Source organism: Mesoplodon mirus (genome assembly GCF_964341445.2).
Source record: "Mesoplodon mirus genome assembly, contig: HAP1_SCAFFOLD_374, whole genome shotgun sequence".
Taxonomy (NCBI): Eukaryota; Metazoa; Chordata; class Mammalia; order Artiodactyla; family Ziphiidae; genus Mesoplodon; species Mesoplodon mirus.
Genome location: NW_028295577.1, coordinates 295,042 through 321,491, shown reverse-complemented (window position 1 = coordinate 321,491; position 26,450 = coordinate 295,042). Strand labels below are relative to the sequence as shown.

General features: G+C 39.4%; 1 long non-coding RNA gene across 1 annotated transcript; it reads right to left on the bottom strand.

Annotated features, from left to right (window-relative positions):
• Positions 1-8,012: 8,012 nt before the first annotated feature.
• LOC309797363 lies at positions 8,013-8,786 on the bottom strand. The gene is made up of 3 exons (XR_014292613.1): positions 8,675-8,786; positions 8,275-8,522; positions 8,013-8,136 (listed from the first exon to the last, which is right to left on the bottom strand). It is a non-coding gene; the product is annotated as an uncharacterized lncRNA (long non-coding RNA).
• Positions 8,787-26,450: the final 17,664 nt, after the last annotated feature.

Below are 26,450 nucleotides of genomic sequence, written 5' to 3'. Positions count from 1 at the left end.
CGCACGTCTTTTTCAAGCAGCTCCCTTACTGCGACTCCAGAAAGAGTGGACGGTGTCGTTTTGCCGAAGAGTGTCTAACTGACGCCCATAAAGAACGAGATTGATAACCTCACATGAAAACGGATCAACGAACTCCATCATCAAATCTTATCCACGATGATTCAGATGAGGGATAAAATCGACGAAATCGATTCCAAGCATAGCTAGGGAGGAATAGAACTTTCGTCACACTAAAGGAAAGCTTGAAGCACATTCCAGATAAAGAAAGTGATGCTTGTAAACAGGAAATACTTTACACTACATTTTTCTTAACTAGGTAGGTTTAACAAAAACTTTTTAATCCAAAATTTAGTGGAAATTGTAAGAAGAATTATTAGTGATGTCGACGCCAAAAATAGGATAATTATAAGAGGCTGAAGATTTATGATAATGTAACACACCAAGTCAGTCTAGCCGCTGGGTTAAACGGCAACTTACAAGCGGTAGCATCATAATATCAGATGAATTCATTTCAAAATCATGTAAAACCACTATGAATTGTTTTCTATTGAACAGTTCCTGATCAATAGTACTCGCGATAATTCCTGATAAAAAAATTTCTTGCAATAATAAGTTAATAAAGCGAAGATAAAGTGGTATGCCTCGATCAATCCCTGAAGAATGCGCCATACAATCGACTTCATCAAGCATCGTAGAGGTAATTGAATGCATATTTGCTCCATACACTGATCTGCGGTGTCTTCCTATGTATCAAGTCGATGCCTTTACCCTCTCATTATCAATTTTCCGATCTCGGAGGTACGGAAGGATTGGTGAGCACGATGCGCTGAATCGAACCATCGATCGATCCAGTGTGAATTTCAGGACACATCTAATCGCTGCGCTACACTCGCCGACAAAATTATAAGAATTCGGAACGTAATAAATCTAAGGAACGGGCTATATTCACATCTATCTTCCCAGCAAGGAAGAGAACTGCTAAATAGCAAGCTGAACTGCTTAAATACTATGCTGTCCAAACACATACATGCTCAAAGTCACGGCTGTTCGATAGCTGCGGATAAGATTTCGATAATCAGAGCTGAAGAGTTCCGAATATGACAGACTTGAAAAAGACAATTTATACTAACGTTCTATGTTTATATGTAAATTTCTTAAGCGCAATTTCCATTTTAAATCGGTTATAACTGGGCGGGATTTGGTTACGTTTTTCTGACTTGTGCATCTTAACGCACTAATGATGCTCTTCTCTCGTCCTTCCTTTTATCCCTTCTCTGAAGGACTTTGCAAGATCGGCATGTTGCTCGCGCATCTCCGCGTTTGGGTATCTACCGGAGTGCTTCTGCCGACGGACTTGTGCTTTTAAATTATCGGCTTTATTAGCACTGACATGGAGACGTTGATTTAAAGAGTCTCTTCAACTGCTTGAGGTTTCGAGAAACCTTTTTTCTTCGGCATCATAAATCACTGAGGTATTCCAATCTCGGCCTATCTAGTGATACCGTTCTTAACCTTCTTAGCTAATATCACATCGTTAGTCAAAGATTCAGACGCAAGTGTGTATGCGTTGTAGCGACGTATGTACAATACGCCTTTATACTATCACCAGACCCTAGATGGCTAGAATGATGCTGAGATTTAGTGACCTTGTTTGGCTCATCCCACCCAAAGTTGCCTTATTATAAGTTCTTTTGAGGTGATGAAAATAAGACAATTTATTTTCGCTATTTTTGGCGACAGCTACCATTGGATCGTTTGCAAGACTCCGCCAAGGAAATTGATATTTCTACGAGCATAGCTCTTCGGACTTTTATACAGCATAAGTGAAGCGGAAATGCTAGACGTAAGGTTGCATACTTTGATACACGACAAACGGTATTAATAAAGGTAGAATAAAGCAGTTTCTAAAGCCATGTGTTCAGCAGATCTAGGAATAAGGGAGGACGGTATACTTAGATATCTAAGTGCGTAACTAACACACAGCAGATTCAATAGAAAAGAAAATGTTAGATGATTTAAAACGTCAAAATAGAAATGAAACTGAATCAGTTGATGTTTGGACGACTGACTAACAGAGAATTGGTTAACATGATACAACTTCTTGTCTGCCATGGACAACAATATTGGAATAGGAGGCACTCAAAAATACCGTAACAAGGATGAGGCTGAGAAGATTGTTAATTAACATTGTTAAAACGCGCAATTATAACCTTTTTCAACATGTTGCTAGAACAAAAAAGAAGGAAAGCTTTCGAAAATAATGGATTAAAAAAAATTATAATTTTTATATTAATATAATAATTATAATTAAAAAAAATAAATTATGGATTTGCCGTCTACATTCCAACAGTTCCTCTTGCATGAACTTCGGCTGTGCAATGATAAAATCTCTAACCTCTACTTATGTTACCAACTCTGGAAGTGTTTCTTCAAAAAAGAAAACCTTGTTTGGTGTCAAGACCAAGACAAGAATATGTCTAGAAGTATATCATATGAAAAATAAAACAGGATTTTGATAAATAAGCAACATCAAAATGAAGGTCGTAACTTCAAGTCTGACTAGACTGCAGCAACTATTTATGCTATAAGATAAGATATTAATACGTTTCCGAAATATCTAGATAATAGGTATTGGAAAAAAATCTGTCAGATTGCAATCTATGAAAGTAGAGAATAATCTTCTCATTTTAATATACGATTGAGTAACAGCACATCACAATAAAGAGACATTAACATTTACGTGTACAAATGTTATGACGATAAATCCTAGCGAAATGCAACTAGTGGGATGACAGAATGATGCTCGACTTTATTGGAAAGCGAAGAACGTCCATTTCAACCATATAAACATTAGAAGAAGGAGAATGACAATAAAATTGCCGGACGACAATAGCGACTGACAATAGTTAAACAGTCAATTGTGGCTGTTGCAAGAGAACATTTAACTGAGAATTTTTAGACGAAAATACTTTACTAAAAATACAAGATGAAGGTGCTACGATAATGTACGACTTAATATCAGTATCCTTATGCCAACTTTTTTGTTCGATGAATTATAAGAAAAAATTCCCAGAACCGACTATATCTTAACCTCGGCATTGTTCGATAATTGCAAACTTCTTCTTTAAGAAAACACGAGGTTGTTAAAATAATATTTATTAATTACACGTTGGCTGACGTTTCGGCGGTTCCGCCTGCGGTTCATGTTTGGGTTTTTGAAATTAATCCAAAAAGCCTCAAGAATTTTCGCGCTGATATGTTAGATTCTTGTGCGAGGATTTTAACTTTTATATCAAAATCTTCTTGTTATGTTTTTCTGCTTTGTACGTACCTAGTGGAGTATTTGGTTTGTTTTTGGATTTTCTATCTAGGTGTTCTTTTATGCGGACACAAAGAGGCCTTCCCTCTCGCCAATATATTCGTCCCCGCATATTTTGCAAGAAATCAAGTACACTATACCCGAACTCATGGAATCACCGTCTCTCCCCTGAGGGTAAATCGTACATTTTTGCATTGTACATAGACGGTCATATAAGCGACTTTCAATTAATTGGCGCCGTAGAGGGTTTGGTGGTATTTCTATACTGCTACCGATTTTTTTAAGCCTGCCCCTTTCAAGTATCGTTTTATAGCTGTGCTTATTTCGTTCTTATTAAAGGGTAGGAGGAACGGGATTTTGTTTTCGCTAGACTTTTTATTACGGTTCATCGCCTTTCCTCTAAACATATCTCGAGAAGTTACAATATGGTAACCGTTGGAAATGGCTATTTCCGTGCCAAGTTGTGTGATTCCTCTCTCTGTTCTCCCCCTGTACATACACCGGAGGCTGTACGAAACCTGTTTCTTATCAGTGCTCTTTTGGTGTGTGAAGGATGAGAAGCGAGATAATTAACCAATATGTTTTTGTTACTTGGTTTACGGTACCGCTTCGTAGCATAGCTGTTATGATATAGGTTAACCTGAACGTTTAAAAATGGAAGCCAATCCTCTTTTGGTCTCTCTGGGGTGAACTTTATGTACTCTGTTTGTCCATTCAATAATTCAAAAGATTTGTTCATCTCCTCTTGTGTGGAGAAGATGACAAAACAATTATCAACATATCTACAGTAGGGTATCGGCCTAAGATTAATTACCGTGGCTTCTGTTTTAGACATGAAAGTAGTAGCAAAACTATGTGCCAGTCGCTGCCCCATTGCCAACCCTCTCTTCTGTGCGTAATATTTGTCAGACCATCTAAAGATTGAGCAGTTTAAGCACTCCTTTAGTAGGGTCATGATTTTTGGAATCGACAAGCCATACATGTTAATTTCTTCTTGGTGTTTAGAAAGGAATTCGAAAATGGCTTGCATTGCGGAGTCATTTGTTACGTTCGTATAAGGGTCGGTAACATCGAACGACTCCATGACGTTAGCGAGAATAAATAGAGGGCTTCAGAATTTGATAACATGTCCCGCGTATAGAAAAAAATTTCTTTATTGGATGGATTTCATGGGTTTTAAAAATGAAAAAATATTATGCAATTAAGATCAAAGAAGTCGTATTTCCTCTGAAAATCTTTTTTCCAGCTTATGCAGTTCATAGCTGTATTTCTCATATCCTAGCGTTCCATGCGATAAATATGATCCATTACACCTTCTGAAAATCAACTATGTTAATTTATTTTCAAAGGACGCCTATTCGGCTTTTTAAAATATGGCCTGTCCTTTGAATATTTCTAAGTACACAACAGAGATTTTCAATGTCAAAACCATTCTTAAATCTGTTTTCAAAAAGCTATTTAATGACTGCTTGCAAAATGTCTGGGGATCAAAACGGAATGCGGAAAAAAAAACCACGAAAAAAATGAGCATTGATACAATGCCGATAGTCGTCAATGTGTTAAATCACATCGTTATTTTTGAGTAAAAACATAAACATAAAGCAACGCTTAGAACTGGAAATGGCCACAAGATATGGACAAGGAAGACTTTACTTACACTCTGCACGAAGTTGGTTGTAAAGGTTTTCGTCCCGGAGATATGAGTCTTCACGTCGAAGAAGGTCGAGTATCAGAAGTTGATAACAACGAAAATAATTGGTGCTGCCATCTAAAAACTATTTGATGAGTTGTACAGAGACTTAACGTTATAATTGAATAATCATTCGTTATTTTCGAGACAGTAAAAAGTAAAAATGCATTCTAAGTGAGTGCCTCGTGAATTCAACGGATATCTGTGAGATAATCGTCAAGATGTCTGTTAAGCATTTGTTTTACGCAACAAAACCGATCTAATTTCTAATGATATTGTGATGTAGATGAAAAGCAGACTCTATACGATAACACACGACGTTCAGCACGTAGAACTGAATGAGACGACACTTCTAAGCACTTTGAAGACGTAGAATTTCTATCAAAAAATCGTTATGATCGTATCGTATCACATCGTAGGAAACAAGTGCTATGCATGTTCAACCTGGTCAATTAAATTCTAAAACAGGCGACAGTGCCGAAATGTTCGCCACAAAGAAAAATCATAAGAATCTGGCGTAATCTTACCAATAAACTAAGATCGCTGTTATCAACAGAGATTAAAGGAATAACGCTGTTTAAAAATAGTTTGTAATGCCCTCGTAGGTTTCATTTGATTTCTCAGATAAAAGATAGATAGTTATGATTGACAAAAATATGCACTAGATGGCATAAAAAATAGTTTCGACGATTTTTAAGTGTTTAAATTTTAAAGCAAAATACAGACTACTTTTTTCATTCTATTAAATTTACGTCCGATCTTTCAACATGTTTGATTGTGACACGTATTTTTGCTGGAACAAATATTCAACGGAACACCACTGCACATGGACGATCGCTTTCCATCCCTGGATGAAATTACTATTCATCATATCAGACCGTTCCACCAAACATTCACTCATACATGAAAAATGTTTTGCGAGATATTTCTATCGAAATATCATATTGAGACATAGAGTGTGCTACAATTCGAAGCGATAGTCAAATAATTTCCGCAATATTACTATTCATTGCCTTAGAAAACGCATGAAAACATAGTGATGAAACACAAAATATAACCAAATTAAAAGTAACTCGAAATTTTTTGTGTAAATAAACTGTGGACATATCATTCTTCATAAACGGAATCAATAAAATCACATACTCGATAAACGTTTCAGAGCCAGCCGTAATATTTCGAAGACAATTTTTTTCGAATTCATTTGAAAGAGATAAAAGTACTAGGGTGAATTCAACTCCATGACGATTAATGCCAGAAAAGAGCTGAAACATTTGAACATGAAATAATCCATGACGCATAGAGGAATACGCTATTCGTAATTCTCGTTCAAATTTGGATATTCTGTTTCAGCATCTCACGTAATACTAAATTTATTTTCACACTATTGACTATAAAGAAAATTGAATTTTTTCGTGCGATTAACCATATGATTCTCAACGCCCTTTGCTAAGAATAATGGGCTTGCTATTTTATCCTTACAAAGAATATACAACATAAACACGGATGCATCGATGATCCCAATTGTTGGCATATGTGAATGTAAAGTAGAAAACAGATTCAGAGCTAGCATACTGGCAGTAGGGCCGTTCATTAGAGCGGTTAAAAACAAAAGGCAATGGTTCGATCCTATCCTGGGCTAACCAAGCCTCCCATCCGTCTGAAGTCAGGAAATTGGTACTAGACTTGTCATAGACCCGCTAGTTCCCTCCAGTCTACAAAAACTGGCAACTGTCTTTGGTGGAGAAGTCGAAACTCCGTAGCATGCTTGTCTCAGGAATGGAGAATGAATCGCCTCGACTAGCCTTAAACGACGTTCATATATGAGACTGAAACTCTTCAAACAGCTGCCGAACCCATATGCGAAAATCCAAAGACCTTCGTGGATGATGGATACGAGAAAAGGAAGAAAATGCAAGAATTGCTGGAAACCACACAAATGTGATACATCTGTGATGTCGGGCCATGCAAGCGAAGGAAAAAATTATTGCGGACTTATCGCCACTCCTAATAAGCAGTTAAAGATGAGAACAGTTAAAAATGAAATTTAACATCATTATAAATTGACCAGCGTCAGCTTAGCTTGGGTTCAATGCCGATTTGGGCATCCAAGATCATCCCGATAACGGATGAGTGCTGATAGCGTTGATAGAAGCAAAATAAAACGCGCTGAGAGAAAGGCAAAGCGAGGGGCACGGATGGTGTAATTGACAACTGGTGAACCCCTGGAAAGGGCAATCATCTGGTTGGAAGTTTGCATCGCCCCCAAGTTTTGCAAATTAGCGTCTTAGCGGTTATATTTCGATTTATAATAGCACTGCAGACTAAGAAAAATAGGCAGTTAAAAATGAAATTTAACTCCTAATAGTTTCTCAAATTATGCACTCTAACTAGACATCAATTATTTCACCAGAATTAGAGAAAAAACATAAAGGACATAAAATAATTACAAGAAGCAAGAAATCCGATTCTGTGAAGGCGTGAATATTATACATTTGCCATTTTGCGTGGTGGAAAACAAAGCCATCACGTGAAAAATGACACTACGGTACTAAAAAATTAGAGAATAAAGATATGTTGCCGCACCAAATTAACCTAATTGCATTTGTTCGCCTGAATTTGACCTAGTAGGGACATGGAGAGAGATAGTGTCACTGAAACGATAGTGATACGACTGACAGGCGATTTTTTCGACAGAGAGAAACAGCTGTCCACAAATAATCAGTATAGGTGGCCCTACTGGAGAGGGCTCTAGTTGACATGTGCAAAAAGAAAAGGAAAGTTGGTAAAAGCTGGTAATATGCCAGAACTTGAAAAGCGAACAATTCAAAGTTCAAGACCATCCGAGGGCTGTGAAAACATTTATTTCACAACGCACAATTTTTTTAACGCACCAGCCTACTCTGTCAAATGTGCAACCTATACCAGAAATGTTCACGGTTTTATTCCTACGTACAATCAAGAACTCCTTGACAGCACATTGCATTTTCATAAACAAACAACAACACAAAGAAAAATCAACGGAAAAATAATACGTGTGTCGTGAATTCGTTGACTAAAATCATGAGTGCGTTTGTAGAAGAAGTGGACTAATCGTTCGCTGATCATTCCAACACTGAACCACCTATACCTATAAAAACCAATAGTTGAGGAATAAAACTCACACGAATTTATAAAGGAGATTCATTGCGAAATAAACTAAAAAAAACCTAAAATCAATCACATAAATATCGAATTGGGTGGTAACCTGAGAACGTAACCCGCTTACTCATCTGTGTCCCAGCTCAGCTTCCGAAGACGTCGCACGAGTGCAGTCTTTGTTATGCGTGGTTTCTTCAATACGGCTGAAGTGCTAGCCCATGTTTCACCTGCACAGCATAGAGGTGGAAGAACTCTTGTTGTGTTAAATAAGTGAGAACATAGATCGGCATCATAATTTTGATCAATTTGCTCTTTCAGAGGCCATACCGCGCCCATGATTATCGCTGTCTTCTATTTTCTTTGTCACCCAATAATCTACAATAATGCTTTACGAACATAGTAAACCAGAATTTATTCAAAATAAAGGAAAACAGTATCAGAAAGATAAATTTAGAGAAACATCATCGTGTGGACCTGCACAGCACCATTCTTCTAAAAAACTATAAAAACCAAACTATAAACGCAACCTCTTTTGTTTTTGTTTCCTTCTCGATTTCGCAAAACGTTCCTGCCTGAAATCCGGTTCAATTTTCAGGCTGCGTAAAACTCTTCAGTGACGGCGAAGTTGCTAACGTTTTTACCAGCATTGAATGTAATAAAAGTTAACGTATGTATACATGAAAAACGGTTACCATAAGGTATTTCAAATGCGATAGTGTTTAGTTACAAAAAGACGAATATAAGAAGCTTTGCAGAATACTTCTTAATTTTTCTTCTTTGAACAAACACGAGGTTTGTAAGCAATTTTATTATTGGGCTGACGTTTCGGCCGTATCGCCTTCTTCAGAGCCTGGAAAGGTCGATTGACAACGATCTACCAAGCCAAACACGCCAACAACTTAAACAGAGAAACTCAAAAACCAAGTTCCAACCACATAAACAACGTCAAATACTCACCACTTCTCTGCCTCCGACCAACCGTTTGGTTGTGTCTGCGGAAGAGGAGTGAGGTATACTTCCTTCCGGAGTGCCCCTTTATCAGACTAGAAGATCAGTCTTATATACTGTGCGAGATCACGTGTGATTAGGAGGCACTCTTCCTTGCGGTTCATGTTTGGGTTCTTGAAATTAGTCCAAAACGCCTCATGAACCCTGCGCGCCGACATGCTAGCTTTCTGCGCGAGAATATTAACCTTAACATCAAAATCCTGTCCGTTGTGTCCTTGTGTCCTATGCGTGCCTAGTGGAGTGTTCGCCTTGCTTTTAAATTAACCATCTAGGTGTTCTTTTATGCGGACACAAAGAGGTATTCCCGTTTCGCCAATATATTCGTCCCCGCAAATTTTGCAAGAAATCAGGTACACTGTACCCGAGATCATGCAATCACCGTCTCTGACCTGAGGGCAAATCGTACATTTATGCGTTGTACATAGACGGTCGTACAAGCGGTTTCGAATCAATTGGCGACGTAGATTATTCGGTGTTATTTCTATAACTACCACTGATTTCTCTAAGCCCACCCTTCTTAAGCATCTTTTTATAGCTATGCTTAATTCGTTCGAAATGAAGGGTATTTGCAACGGAATTTTATTATCGCTAGACCCATCGTTAGAGCTCATCGCCTTTCCTCTAAACTTATACCGAGAAGCTACGATATTGTAACCGTTGGAAATGGCTATTTTCCGTGCCAAGTCGAGTGAATCTTCTCTCTGTTCTCCTCCCGTACACACACCGGAGGCCGTACGAAACATGTCTCTTGTAGTGCTCTTTTTGTGTGTGAAGGATGAGATGAGAGATAATGAACTAGTATGTTTTTATTACTTGGCTTACGGTACCACTTCGTAGCATAGCTGTTATGATGTAAGCTAACCTGAAAGTTTAAAAATGGAAGCCAGCCCTCTTTAGGTGTCTCTCGGGTGAACTTAATGTACTCTGACTGTTCATTTAACAATTCAAAATATTTGTTCATCTCCTCTTGTGTGGAGAAGATGACAAAACAATCATCAATATATCTACAGTAGAGTATCGGCCCAAGATTAATTACCGGGGCTTCTATTTTAGACATAGACGCAATAGCGAGACTAGGTGCCAGTCGCTGTCCCATTGCCAACCCTCTCTTTTGTGGGCAATATTTACCGGATCATCTAAAGATTGACCAGTTCAAACACTATTTTAAGAGGGTCATGATCTGCTCAATCGACAAGCCATACATGTTAATTTCTTTTTGGTGTTTAGAAAGAGGTTCGAAAACGGCTTGCATTGCGGAGTCATTCGATACGTTCGTATAATCGAACATCGAATGACTCCATGACGTAGGCGCTGTTAGGACGCTCGTAACGTAGATGGTCCAGAAACATTCGGGTGTTCGTGAGATGAGTTAGCAAATGTTTCAGTAACTGGACGACTATCAGGTTTATAAACCATGTTATTCTGTCCGTTGGCCCGTTTACACAACTGATAATTGGTCTAACCTTAAACGTTAATGGATTTGTTGACCACAATTCATCAGTGGATACCAGCTTATGAGTTTTAATAAGCAAGTATAGCACGGGACATGTTGGCAGATCGGTTTTTAGTTGAGAGATAAACGATGGTTTTAATTAGTTAATTTAATTTCAATTAATTTTTTCCTGGAAACTTTGCAGAATAATTGTAAAAGTTTAAAACAAACCTTCGTTCATCTATCTGGGCGGTCCTCCCACAGGTCATTTGTCTCGGGCGAGTTCTGAAATTAAACCAAATAGCTGTCACTTACAAAATATTTTATGGTTCATTTTGATTTATTTTTTATAACTGTTTAAAATAACTTACGCTTTGATCTTGGGCACAAGAGAGAACAGCAGTGGTGGGTGATGACGGTTGACCATCACTGCGCTTCGGTCGAATCCCTCCAGGGACAAAGAAGTCCCTAGAACTCTCCCTCCTGTTTCAATGGTCGGCAGCTAATAGTGAACTACAATAGGTGAACAATTCAAGAATCCTTTAATAATTGCTTATATTTTATTGAATAGAGCATTTTAACTGCAGAATTGTAAAATAGAGCATTCTTTCCTCCTGTGAACATGTCAGATTTATAGTCATCGTTGTTTTTGTTTATTCTTTTGTTTATTCTTTAAAAATCCTGCAGTAGAGAAAGGGTTTTTCTATAATCCACTCATGTTAGCTATTTCTAAAGTTTTCCATTGACAATAAAATAATGCTCTGTTTTGAGAAATAGAAAATTGCTAATAGACCTGGAATTAGGTGTCGTCGTCAATGTACTAACCGCATGTTTAGTCACTTCTTTCTTGTTCTTTAGAATAACTAATGGATATTTCATTTCATTATGAAATTTTCATTGATTTGAAATTTTCATTCATTCGTTGTCTCATTACTTTTGCCTTTCTTTTAAATTTAGCGTTCTCTGCTCTTAACTTACCTAATATGTTATTACTGCGATTGATGAACATCAGAATGAGCTTATAACAACTTTCAAAGAAAAGTACTGCAGGCATTCCAAGGCTCACAAGCGAACCGTATTGCCTTACCGATTGTATGAAATAGTTATTTGGGCCATGAAGGTATGTAAAAATTGATAATGTATTCTCTCTTTAAGTTCAACTTTATTAACATTTCGAATTATGTACTGTTTTGTTTTAAATGTTGGGTAAAAAAGTTGTATGGAATCGTACACAAACCTTCCTTATGTAGACCGAGATCTAACTGAATAGTCTGGTTGAAAGTTGTTTTTATCATTCCTTAAGAAATTTGTATAATAAAGAATGCCTCTCACGTCATCGAGGATACCATGCGTAAGCTAAGGAGAAATATCGTCATCAATCTCTTAGCGATTTTGTTTGTGATTGGAGATTTTTGCAGAGATGTTCTAGATTCTCTAAATTTAGATGGTCTTTTATAATTTTAGGCTGAGAGCTTTATCATTTTTTTCCTGCTACAAGGATGATCAAGCTGTATGAAGTTTGCCGTTGAGAAAACGAAGCTTGACATTTGTGTTTTCACAATTTTAAAAGATCCTAATATATGTTCTTATGAAAAGAACATTGTATTTCTGTTAATGCCAAAAATTTTAAAGATCATATTTTTTTAGGTAGAGGAATGGTCTGCCTAGTATCCATTTTTTCCCAAAAATTAATTTTCCACCATATTTTGCGCTTTTCTTTTATTTCTGCAATATATATGTACATATATGTATCTATTTATTTATATTTTAAAATTATGTTATTGTATAGTACATTACGTCTTCAAATGCTCTTCATAAGTGAAAATTTAGGTCCTAATGAGAAGAAGAAAAAGACCTTTCTTGTTTACGGTCATCAGGTCGTACAGGCAGCTGACAAGAAGATCCGCTTTTATTTTTATCTGTGAGTAACGCAATATGTAATCTAAATGTAAAATGTTTTAAGACTGCTTTGCTTTTATGAAAGTTAGATTCGTTCAAGCTAACAGAGAAGGACGGTAGTTATTCGCTTAGTTGACGAGGTGATATTTTTACTTACGAGTTCCTTATTTCTTATGGGTAGCTATATTCGATATAAATATGTTTCCCAGTGACGATATGATTTTTAAGGGATGCACATTGAAACTGTAAACGTAAAATAACGATGTTAACTGATCTTATTAGGATGAAACTCCAGTTTATTGATTCATGTGCCTTTGCAATGAAGTGCTTTGTGCACTGACTTTTTAGTGTTGTATAATAAAATCATTCTCATTGAAGTGGACAAATCAAGGTCACATTTACTTTTGCATCTATTGCATTGATTCATGTCACGCTTGTCTTCAAAAAGGCAGGATTTGTTATTCACATTAATTTAAGGATTCTTAGTTTCGTCCTTTTTTAAAGGTATTATGATTGTAGTTGTAGTCTAGTTTTTGCTAATTCTTACTAGTGTTTCTTTTCGTTCCAAACATTTATGTAGCTTGTTTCCGAATTCATGAATGAGTCTCCTTTCGAAGCTCCTAAGGAAAGCTCTCAGTGGTCATAAGGGATATTTCTTCAAAAACATTTATATGAAATGATCTTCAAGCCTTCAGAGGCAAAAGAATTACCTCAAGTATAGTCTGAGCCGAGATGTTTTGCTATCTGCTCATTTGATAAAATATAATTCTATTCGAAGAAATGTTGTGTCCTATCAGTTCTCAGTGATGAATATATAATTTTCGTATTGGCGCAGAGCGAGTTTCAAATATGCTTGTGAGTTAAGCAGCAAAAAATATTACATAGCGTGCGGGTGAGGCCAAACTTTGATAAATACTTTTTATGTCCTAAATCAGCTGATGATTTTGATAAAATTTTGTGACAGCTGGTTGAATAGGAAGTTGCACTTTTCGCGCACACTACATCCACAATATTACTGTAAAGCTAACAACGATTTTGTTGGCAAGTCGACTAATATCTGCAAGGAATGCCAATAGACAACGTCGACCTTACCCCATATCCTCCTCTAAGCCTAACAACAGCTGTCAACATGGTTGGATTCCACGCGAGGTCAGTATCGTAACCGTCTCTTTTCATCCGAAGCAAATTGCAGCAAATTGAATTGGTGATTGAGTGGTAGTGTTAAGTGACACACCGACTAGTTTATTGTTTTAGTTTTTGGTGCCTTTCTGCTCCATTTGATGATAGGATAGCTCTTGAATTACTGATTTGCTCGTCAGTCGCCATGGAAGCTTTTTTGATTTTGTTGTCTTTACGGCCCTGCCTCAAACATGGGTAATTAAACCTTTATATACATGGTACACAAAAAATAATCACGAAAGAATGAGATCATGAATGTACATAGAATGAGACACTCAGTAATATGTTCAACAGAGAGAAGCAATATAATTACCTAGTTGCACCAACGTCAACGTTTTGCGATGTGGAGAACAGAAAAGATAAGGTTAACAGTGCACATTACGTAGATTACCTCGATTCCCGTTGATCTTCGCGTGTATCGAGCGGGCGCCAGTATTGTCTCCATCCGTCAGTGTCGCATGCAAGAGTGGCCCAATGTGTTCTGCTCGCTCTAGGGACGCATTGAGTATCATACCATTCCTTAAGAGTTTTTGTGAAGAACTCTCACCATCGGGTCGGTGGTTTTCCTGTTGTGCGCTTGACATCCCGAGGAATCCAATCGGTGATGGCTCTTGTTCATCGGTTGTCATTGAGTCGCATCACGTGCCCGGTCCACCTTGTTTTTGACATTCTGGCTTAAAGAACGGCGTCTCTAATCTTCGATCGCTGACGTAGTCCGAGTTCCATATTCCCTCTCTCACTTTGCGTTAGACGGGACACTCCTACTATCGCCCTTTCGACTGCGCGTTCAGTAACGCTGAGTGTTCTTTCATCCTGCTTACGTAGTGGCCAGGTTTCTGATGTGTACGTTAACGCAAGAAGAATCGTCGAGTCAGAAAGGTGGGCACGGAGTCGCGTGTTCTTCATCCTCTTCACTACATCATCGATGCTCTTAAAAGCTCCCCATGCCGCTCTTTTCCTCCTGCTCAGCTCTGGGACTAGGTAATTCATCACGTTGACTTCTCGACCTATATACACATAACTACAGCATTCGGAGATATTCGTTCCGTTGAGCGTAAATGGGGCATTCGACACCAATCCGTTCCTCACGAACATCGTTTTCGTCAGGTTTAGCCGAAGACCAATACTTCCACATACTCTGTCAAAGGCGGCAAGCATTCGTTCCGCCTGACTGATGCTTGATGTTATAAAGACGATATTATCAGCAGAGCGAAGATGGTGTAGTTCCCGACCATCAATTTTACTCCTTCATTGTCCCATTCCAATTTTCGCATAATGTCTTCTAGGGTTGTTGTAAAAAGTCTTGGCGATATTGTGTCGCCTTGTCGAACCCCTCTCGTTACGTTAATTTTAATTTCGTTGTAGAATGTTGATATGATAGTTGTGAAATCCTTATACAGCTCACGAAGGATCTTGATGTACTGAGTAGCGACGCCCTGCTTTTCCAGAGCTTCTGTCACCGCTTCTGTCTCAAAGGAGTCAAAGGCCTTTTTCAAGTCGATTAAAGTGAGACAAAGCGGTCTTTTGTACTCTTGTGATACTTCAGTGAGCCTCGTTATTGTGTGGATGTAGCCTATCGTGCTGAATCTTTTTCGATACCCTGCTTGCTCGCATGGCTGTACCTCGTCCAATGTTCTGTCAATCCTATTAAGGATGACTCGAGTAGATAGTTTATAGACGACGGACAGCAGGCAAATTGGGCGATAATTTCCAATGTCGTTGAGGTCTCCTTTTTTGTACAACAACATGGTTTTGCTGGTCTTCCATTGATTTGGAACCTTGCATTCTGAAAGGTAGCGTGTGAAAAGACGAGCCAGTGTGTTGATGAGAACTGGCTTAGAACTGGATTCTCATCAACAATGTGCATACATGAAATAATTCAGTAATGTGTTCAACAGAGAGAACCATTGTAACTAGTTAGTTGTACTGGCGACTACATTAACGTCTTGAAATGGATTCACTAGCCATTATGAAGAACAGAAGAGTCCTACAAACATTGACTAACAATGAGAGTTTAGGAAGAATTGGAAAAGCGAAGCAAAACAGACGAGATCCGTTGACCACTCATTAGCCATACATTTGCTACTTCTGGGCTAGTTATTGACCTTGAGCTTTGGATGGGTGGAGACGGTCACGACACCAGTCTCGTATGGAATCCAACCATGCCGACAGCTATTGTTAGGCATGGAGGATTTGGGGTAAGGTCCATGTTGTCTATTGGCATTCCCAGCAGATATTAGCCGACTTGCCGACAATTCATTACTCATAATTGATCCATCAAAAAGACTCCTGCATATTCAAACTATTGAAGTAGAAGTTATTCCTTTGTTGTTTCACATGGCGATATCTTTTCAGTATGGTTGAATAAAGTGCGTTGAATTTGTGGCATTCAATTACTATTCATCCCTCTAATATTTTGTGGTTAATTTAGCTTTATGAAGTACCCATGGCTGCATGGTGGCCAAAAATATAGGAAAGAAATGAAGAAGGCACGACACTAGGATTCTGATATTATTCGTGTCTTCGCATATCCTTCATTATTAAATAGCTGCGATACGCGAAGAGGAACATAAGAATTTATTGGTACTTCCTTGAGTTATCTCAGGATTAACGAGATTACTATTATAGTAGTATAGGGATCTGCGATCCATAGGTATATTGATCATATTCCCTTCTCTCGTGAACTACCGTTAAATGAGGCAGATTGGTTGTGTTGCAGGTAAAGAACTGTAATAAAGCATAAAGGATAAAGTTGTTCGAGTTGATCAATCCTTGAGGGACGCGCCATACTTTTCGACTTCATCAAGTATTATAGAAGTGATTGACTTGCAGTGGCCTATCGTTGTATCAAGTCAGTATTTCTGTCCTCCCAGACAAGTCTGATCTACTAATTCGCCGACTCCTAAGGTACTAATAGCTTAGTAAGCCCAAGACGAAGGACCGAACCTCCGATCCGTCCGAGTATAAATTGCAGAGTATCCCTAACCACTGCGCTACATGCTCCCCATGAACTGTAAGGTGATTTCTAAAAATTTTGACATGATTTTAGAAACCGTCGCTTCTACGGTAATACGCCATTAAGATTGAAAAAAAGAAAATTGAAAGGTTGTAGAAAAAAAGCACCTTTGCAGTACTTTGCAATTTAATTCTTGCGTTTGAGCTAGCAAAAAATTGTTTAGACGACCTTATATTACTTTTCCTAGGCGTTGTTGAAAAGTTGTTGGTGTCGAAAGGAAGGCTTTCCTGTAACCGTTGAGCGAATAACTACTGGAAACATGCAATTATTCTACATAAGACTATTATAGGATTTTGTTCTTAGTTGATGATTTGGTAAGAACTTAAGCATGATTGAGTATAAAGTTTAAAACTATGTTACTCTACCCATGGCTCCTAGCTGAATTGAAAATGAAGCCAACTCTTCAATACAGCGTACAACACATCGTTGCACTTCTGCGAAATCGCAGCTAAACCTTCTCGCGATGGCTATCAACAGTGGTCTTTAAAATGTCTCTGCTTCTCATTTGTGTTCTTCTAATCTTCCTGACATCGTCGTTTTACTGCCCGTCAACTCACATTGTTAGATAATGCACTCTTAAATTTTGTTTGTAAGTTTACATTTATTTTTACATCGATTCACCTGTATCACCCTCCGTTGATCATTGTTATGTGATCCGAACAGATTACGGTGGAGTTGTTACTTCTACCTGTAAAAAGAGAATACTGGTGGAAGCTGCTCGCTCTAGAGACTCGAAGAACATCGTAATTTCTCTTCTTGGCTTCTCTACGTGAGATTTCTAACCCTCGGGTTAGTGGTCTTTCTCTTGTGCAACTGATATCACGAGGAACACAGCCAATAACGGCTCCCGTTTAGCCGGTGCCGTTACATATCTGGCCTACCTTAATTTCGACGAGCAGATCTTACACAACTGCTTTTCTGATTTTTTACCAACTGAAATAGGTGTATTCTTCAGAATACCTATCACGCTATCGTAATCCTTGTTACTCCTTGCATCATCCCTTATAAAGCGCGCTCACAAGATTTCACCCTGGTTACGCCGAAGTTTTCGAAGCCATGTTAAGCCAAAAAGAATCATGGAATCAAAAAGAAGGGCTCGAAACTGCCTGTTCTCTGCATTTTTCACTATGTATCCGACGTTCCGCTAACCTCACCGACCCAGTCGAAAAAATCCCTTATTTATTAGTAAGGAAAATACGAAGAAAACACACGAAGAACGGTGAGGATTTAAGAAAGCTGTTCCGTATGCGATTGAAATTTAGATTTGAGTCTTTTCTCTGTAAGTGTTAGTCTTTTCCCTGTTAGCGTAGGTGCTGGGCTGAGAGCTGTGACCTGGACCTTTTCAGCCTATGAAGAAGGCGAACCGCCAAAACGTTATCGATCATATAATAAATATTGTTTTATCAACCTCGTTTGTGCTCAAGAAAAGGTATATAGATATCAATCAATGCAGAGGTTAAGAGAAACTCGGTTCTAGGAATTGTATTTTTAGTAGCCATTTGTGATATATCGCATTGAGGGCGTTTGAGTAAACAACCCGTATACGTTGGCAATGGCTAGTTTTCATGACCACTTTTGTCTCAATTGAATCAAGAGTGTTTAATGAAACCTACACAAATGTTATGTTGTGCTTTTGCTATAATTCAACGAGGTTTGTTGTCGTATGGGTGTAATTTATTGTACCGAATTCTTTTCCAAACCATGCCTGGTCTTCATCACTGCCATTCATCCAGCGTTCCGTCAATTCTAATCAATATGAGTGGAATTTATGTGAACACTCGTGTTGAACACAATGTGCGAAAATCTTGAACAATCTTAATGGGAAATAATTGTTTAACGCTCAGATGCAGTTGTTCGGGTCCAACCTTGTTAGAACCGAGTGCAATGCGATTCTTCATCAACGAATGAAGTGGGACTTCTGGGCAAAGCACTGCCCATACCTGCTGAGCTGATGTGTGCACAAGTGAACAGGGCTGTCAAAGATATATATAAAGAAATCTACGGATGGCCTTTTCTGGTAGTTGTTGGAATGTGTTAAGTTTTCCGTCAGAATTTCGGAAGTGTTTAGCTTGATCTGAAGTATCGGAAAGTGTTCCACTGGCATTGCTGAATTTTCCAATACTGTTAAATCTTCTTCTATCGCTAATCTGCAGATCTTCCCTAGCATAGGAAATGGTAGCCAATTGCCGATAGTTCATATATCTTTAGATTTATGTTTAAGCTAAAACATTTCTGCGGGTTGTTGAACGCGTTGCGATGACCCGATCGTATTCATCACCGATTTTTATAATCTTAAGATTTCATTTCCTGATATTTTCAGCTTTTTCTCCTTCTGTCCTAAAAAGGAGTCTGTGTGAATGATGCGACATTGTCCCATCATGTATGAAATTGGGGAACAACAGTCGCTTCCATTTGGTAAAATCTTCTGCTTAAATGTCGCTTTTTTTAAAGAGTAATCTCCATTGGGAGAATTACGAAGGATATAAGTCGTCCAGTGTTGAAATGTACGTCACCGGGTTTACGAGTTTCTATGAATGGCTTTAGTGATAAACTCTGATAGTTTCCCGCTCTGTTCGTTCCATTCTATTTATTTCGTGTTCTCGGATTTGAGATTATTTAGGCGGCCAGTGGGGTGTTATACTTCTCTCGTGTGCTACTACACGGGACTTATATTAATGTAAATCTTAAACATAATTAGTTAGGCACTTACACAAATAAGACGTCAATATAAAGAGAGATCGATAGAAGTAGAAAGCATACATTGTGTTGAAGCATACCTTCAATGATCCTGGTTTTATGAGAGGGAATAGATAACATGTGGGAGTTCAATCGAATTTTTGATTATCTTAATACCAGGACCGACTATTGGGAAGGCATAGCAAAATTAGGGGGTGGTTTTTCAGAGACCTCAACAACTGGATTTTACTACTATTAGTAAAGATTTCAAATAGTGTGACAAGAAGTAAGAGAGCGTAAAAGCGTCAGAAATAAATAACGATATTTGTAAAGCGTTTGGAGCGCATAGACGCTATCGTGACACAAAAAAAAACAGTAAAAAATATTAATAACTTTCATTATTAATTCCCTAATTCTAAAAAAAAGAATTACGCAGTTAATAAAGAAAGTTAATAACAGTTTCCAAGACCGACTATCCTTTAATCTCGGCATTGTTTAATACTTGAACAAACACAACGTTGGTAAACAATTTTACTTATTGGGCTGACTTTCGGCCGTATCGCCTTCTTCAGAGCCACTTCTCGATCTCCGACCAACCGCTTGGTTGTGTCTGCGGAAGAGGAGAGAAGAAGAATTGACAAAGTTAATAACATTGTAAGCTAACTGCAGCTTCAGCTCAATTGGGGTTTAAAACCGATTTGGGCAATTAACACAATCAGAGGTAATCAAGTTGACGGCGAATGGTGATAGCAATGATAGAAGTAAAACATACTGAAAGGCAAAGCAAAGCGCACAGATGGGTGTGGTGAATAACTGGTGACCCCCGCAGATAGGGCAGTCACGGGTTGGAAATTCGCCTACGACAAATTTCGTTGCAGTGTAGGGGTCCATCTCTTGTCTTGCTTAGCGAAACTGTAAAAACGATTTATATATTTCCACCGCGTAGCCGAAAACAAAAGCGTAAGAGCATGGCGAAAATCACAGCTATCTCATGATAAGAGTTAAGTCGCCTATAATATTGAGCATCATAAAAAGTTCTACATAAATCCAACGTTTGAAGGCTTTCGTTTTTCGCAGTCAACGTCGTGTTATGAGAGTGATGTGTTTAGTAAATCAAAGATTGTTATACTTCCGACCGCGTAGAATTTCATTTGATGCTATTCCATGTGTTTTCGCTTTGCATCATTTTCATGTAGTAAAAAAATATCATGTTCTATTGTCCTCTTATTAAATAGATCCTGGACTTGTACAGTGGCGAGTTCTTGCGACTGGGTTGGTTTTTGCTTTTGGTACTGAGGCTCCTGTTTCGAAAACTGGGACGATTTAGTGAGCGAGCTCGATTGCTTACCGAAGTGTATCGTTTGTGTTTGCGGCTACAATACGTCCATTACGAGCTTTGAAAAATCGAACTTTTAATAATGCTTATAAAGAATCGATAGAACACTTTGAAGAGGACTTGATGAGTTGAACATTGGCTTGATTGTTCGGTAGGCCACCGAAAGTTATGGGATGGGTCACATATGCATTCATTCACATCTGCGTGATGAAGACGAATGCATGGCGCATTCATCAACGTTGAGCGTTTTGTCTTTTATCTCTATCCACAAGCACTCCAATTAACGAAAATTGTTTGCGATTATCGAAAAAGTAGCATCGTCACGCATGCTTTGATGTCACCTGGATCACCTGGATTCCCGTTGATCTTCGAGTGTATCGAGCGGGCGCCAGTACTGTCTCCATCCGTCCCTGTCGCGTGCAAGAGTAGCCCAATGGGTTCTGCTCGCTCCAGGGACACGTTGAGCATCATACCATTCCTTCAGCGTTTTTGTGAAGAACTCTGACCATCGGGTCGGTGGTCTTCCTGTTGTGCGCTTGACATCCCGAGGAATCCAATCCGTTACGGCTCTTGTCCATCGGTTGTCATTGAATCGCATCACGTGCCCGGCCCACCTTATTTTTGACTTTTTGGCGTGAAGAACGGCGTCTCTAATTTTCGATCGTTGACGTAGGTCGGAGCTTCGTATTCCCTCTCTCACTTGTGTGATACGGGACAGTCCTAGCATCGCCCTTTCGACTGCGCGTTCAGTAACGCTGAGTGTTCTTTCATCCTGCTTACGTAGACACCAGGTCTCTGATGCGTACGTTAAGGTAGGAAGAATCGTTGAGTCAAAAAGGTGGGCACGGAGTCGAGTGTTCTTCATTCTCTTCACTACATCCTCGATGCTCTTAAAAGCTCCCCATGCCGCTCTCTTCCTCCTGCTCAGCTCTGGAGCTAAGTCGTTCATCATGTTGATTTCTCGACCTAGATACACATAACTAGAGCATTCGGAGATATTTGTTCCGTTGAGCGTAAATGGGGCATTAGATACCCATCCGTTCCTCATGAACATCGTTTTTGTTAGATTTAGCCGAAGGCCAATATTTCCACACACTTTGTCGAACTCGGCAAGCATTCGTTCCGCCCGACTGATGTTTGATGTTATAAGAACGATGTCATCAGCAAAGCGAAGATGGTGTAGTTGCCGACCGTCGATTTTCACTCCTTCATTCTCCCATTCCAATTTTCGCATAACGTCTTCGAGGGTCGTTGTAAACAGTTTTGGCGAGATTGTGTCGCCTTGTCGAACACCTCTCTTTACGTTAATTTTAATTTCGTTGTAGAATGGTGATATGATAGTTGTGAAATCCTTATATAGCTCACGAAAGATCTTGATGTACTGAGCAGCGACGCCCTGGTTTCCCAGAGCTTCAATCACCGCTTCTGTCTCAACGGAGTCAAAGGCTTTCTTCAAGTCGATGAAAGTTAGACAGAGCGGTCTTTTATACTCTCGTGACACTTCAATGAGCCTCGTTATTGTGTGGATGTGGTCTATCGTGCTGAATCCTTTTCGGAACCCTGCTTGCTCGCATGGCTGTACCTCGTCCAGTGTTCTATCAATCCTGTTGAGGATGACTCGAGTGAAAAGTTTATAGACGACGGACAGCAGGCAGATTGGGCGATAATTACCAATGTCGTGGAGGTCTCCCTTTTTGTACAACAACACGGTCTTGCTGATCTTCCATTGATTTGGAACCTTGCATTCCGACAGGTAGCGCGTGAAGAGACGAGCCAGTGTGTTGATTAGAACTGGCGGAAGGTTCTTCAGATGTTCAGGTCTTATCCTGTCTAGACCGGGTGTTGTGCGGCTTCTCAGAAATGAGATAGCATGTTGGATTTCTGAAGGGAGAACCGGTGGAACAACATATTCGTCCTCTTTGATTTCATATGTAGGGAGGAGGACGTGGCTGTCGAAAAGATCAGAGTAGTAGTCGTGGATGATTTTCTCCATTGCCCTTCTTGAAGCTGTAAGTGTTCCGTCTGGGCGTCGGAGTGCAATCATCTTAGTTTTATAATTGGCAAAGCTCCGGCGAACGTTGCGAATGTTCTTCCCAACTTCAGCAGCTTCAACCATCACTGCAGTTCTTCTCTCTTTGAGATCTTATTTTATTGCCTTTCTGCACAGTTTTGCGAGTTCGGACGTGAGTTGTCGGTTGCCTGTGGCTCGCGCAATACCACGTTGGCGTATCAACTCGAGTGTTTCTGGAGAGAGACGTCTCTTAGTGACTTTGGGACACTCGGCGCTTATAGCACTAACGTGAAGATGTTGAATAAGCCGATTGTATTCTTCGTCAATGTTGTCAGTAACAGAATCTTTCCATAGGCCGACTATTGATTTGAATAAATCCCAATTAACGGCAGTTTTGGGATTTCGTTTTTTGAACATAGCGGCTTTCTCTCCTTTCCGCGAAAAAAAGAATTTTGCACGAAGAAGGCGATGGTCTGATCCGGTGTAGAACTTGGGGACAACAGCGACATCGGTTAGGCAAAACCTTCGGTTTACTATGATGTGGTCTATTTCATTATGGTACTCTCCATTGGGGGATTCCCACGTCCAGCGTTGAGAGAGGGGCTTTTGGAACTGTGAGCTACCATGGATTGTCTTGGTCGTCATGATAAACTCGGATAGCCTCTCTCCCTGTTCGTTCCATTCTAATCCGTGGGTCCCAATGTGATGTTCTTCAGACATTCTTCTCGGTCCAATCTTAGCGTTGAAGTCGCCAATTATGACTTTGAAGAAAGTATGATCTTCTCTGTAGAACTTTTCCAAGTCCATATAAAACGCTTCGACCTCATCTTCGTCGTAGCTTGAAGTTGGTGCGTAGACGACGAAGATAGTCAAAGCTGGCATAGGCCCACATCTCTTCAACCTTAACCGTCCGATTCGGGTTGTTAGTTGCTCAAACGATTCGATGTTCATGGCCAAACTCGGGTTGACGTGGACACCAACGCCTCCATCTCCTCTATTGTCGCATGTTCCAAGGAAGAGTTCTTCTCCGGAATCATGCACGGCGTTAAAGGAACGATGTCTCCTCGTCTCAGCCAGTCCGATGACGTCGTACCTGATTTTTCTGGCTTGCATCAGCAAGTCCTCAACAGCGGACTCTGATGCAAGCGATCTTGCGTTGTAGGTACAGATCGTCACCTTAGTCCTATCACATTTAGGCAGCCTAGAATGGCCCTGAGATTTTAGCAGCCTCTCCGTACTCGTCCTACCCAACGCTGCAGTATCGGGGGCTCTTTCGGGGTCAGGGGAATGAGGCCCATTTGTTATACTGTTTTTGGCGTTTTTTGTACCGACGGAGTAGCTTGCCGGGCTCTGACCATGGGGCTAAATATACTCATGAGTAGCTTGCCAGTCTTTCCCAGAGTTTAGTAGAGTGGACATTGAGCTTATTTGTTGGAGGCGACTACTAACCGCCTCACATGTACTTCCCAGTCACTTGCTTGCAGGCTTTTAGCCGAATTTACTTGTAGAATACAATCTGCACTGCAAGAGCATATCCACACACGCGTGCACGAACATGTCTACACAGCAACAGAAGGTATGTGCGAAATCGGCGCAGCAGAAAAAGGGAGTCCATCCCCTTAATCCACCTGCGGCTCTGGACAGTACAAGGTCGCTTTTGGTCCGCGTTTCACCCCCTATCCGCCACCTGGGGACGCGCCACGTAGCCTCGCGACCGCCGGCTCGAGATCCATCCGTGAAAAACCTCAGTGAATGGAGATCCGTGGATGCTTTGATGTAGGAAAAAGAATCTAAGGAAGCATATGAATGTAGCACATGCTGAGATATGTGTCTTCCACTACACTCATGATGTATGTTGATGTTAATTTATAGTTAAGGAGTGTAGATGATGTGTAGTAGACACTGTGATACAATCAACTCTTGGTTCTAAGTGAGCACTGTAATGAGAAAAGGCTCACCGCGAAGAGAGCTTGTGAGTCTACCGCAGAAATTTTTTGCTATGTCCTCGTTTAGGTATAAAAAAAAAGATAAAGGATAAAAAGGATAGTTGGCGTTGATCAGTCCCCGAGGGATACGCCATGTATTCGACTTCATTATAAATCTTAGAGGTGATTGAATGCATATGTGTCATATACAATGATTTGCGGGGGTAAGTCAATTCAGTGTTTTTATCCTCCCAGACATGTCTGCCACCAATTTGCCGACACAGTAGGGATGGAGGGCTTGGTGTGCGCAGAACGCGGGATCGAATCCACTGTGTATTGCAGGACACCTCTAACCACTGCGCTACACGCGCCCCGTTTAGTACATATTTGAAATTTCGACCTTTGCTCCGCCATCTATTTTATAATAGATAGTGACTGACGTTCTAGAAAATTAGACCAATTGAAACACGTGGTAGTTGTGAATGTTAATGATGCCGCACTTGACATTTTGCTCAAATATGTTGTGGTTGAACAGGTATATGTTAAAGTATACTTCGTATTTTATGATATATTTCAGTTTTGTACCGATGACGCATGTACTCGTTGTTTTTGCAGGATTTGCAAATATTTCGAGATCCGATTTTCGAACAATCCTCTTTCAAGTTGACACTTCATGGGTAGACTAACCCTAGTGGGTCAATACGATTTTACATTTAAAATAGTGTAACTGTCCGATACGCTGTAATTCAGCTACATCTGCTGTTTCTCAATGTCTCTACCAAAATACAAAAAAAAAATTTTTAAGTTTTTCTGCCTTTAAATAGATCAACTTGGATGCAGTCTTGATCTTGTATTTGTGTTAATTATGCAGTTTTTTTGTCCAATTTTTTATGTTTTCCTAACTTTTCTATGTTGTTAATGAGGAGACCGGCCAGTAGAGAGATCTCTGCTTCTTGAAAAAATAGAGCTACCTTTCAACGGACGAGAAGATGTTAAAAATCCCTTTGACGAATTGTAGAGTGCAGTTGTTTACTGGGTGTAATCAAAACTATTTGTCTGTAAAATGGCTAACTGTTCACCAGTGTTTTATGTCGTAAACACGTAAGTAACTAAACTTTTTTTTTGCAAAACTCCTACAATTAGCACTTCTTATATACCATCTGGATTCTTTCCATCCTCCAACTTTCATAAGAGTTTTAAATCGTTATAAGATAAAGCCCTCATAACTAGCACTCTAGATGGTAAAATCAATGTCAATTTGAGGTTCGAGATAGTAGGTCAGCTTTTCCATTATTAGCACTTATCCTCATCGTTATGGGAAGCGAAGTCAAAAACTACTTCAAATCAAAATAACCGCTAAGAAGACACTGAGATATTTGCAAAACTTGGGGGCGGTGCGAACTTCCAACCCGATGATTGCCCTTTCCGGGGGGTCACCAAGTTATCCATTACACCATCCGTGCCCCTCGCTTTGCCTTTCTCTCAGCGTGCTTTTTTTTTTTTTTATTTTACTTTTATCAACGCTATCAGCACTCACCCGTTATCGGGATGATCTTGGGTGCCCAAATCGGCCTTAAACCCAAGCTAAGCTGAAGCTGCGGTTAATTTATAATGTTGAATTTAAAATTCAACATTACTTCAAATCAATTTGAAGAAATTTTTAACTAGAGTAATAGAAGAGTGCCTAAAATGGAGAGAAAGTAAAATCCATAATTTCAACTACTTTTGAGAAAAGAATACACAAAACATAGTAGCAGCTGGGAAAATTTGGTAAAACATTTAGTTTTGCTTGTGAAGGCTTTTCGAATACATCTAACTCAT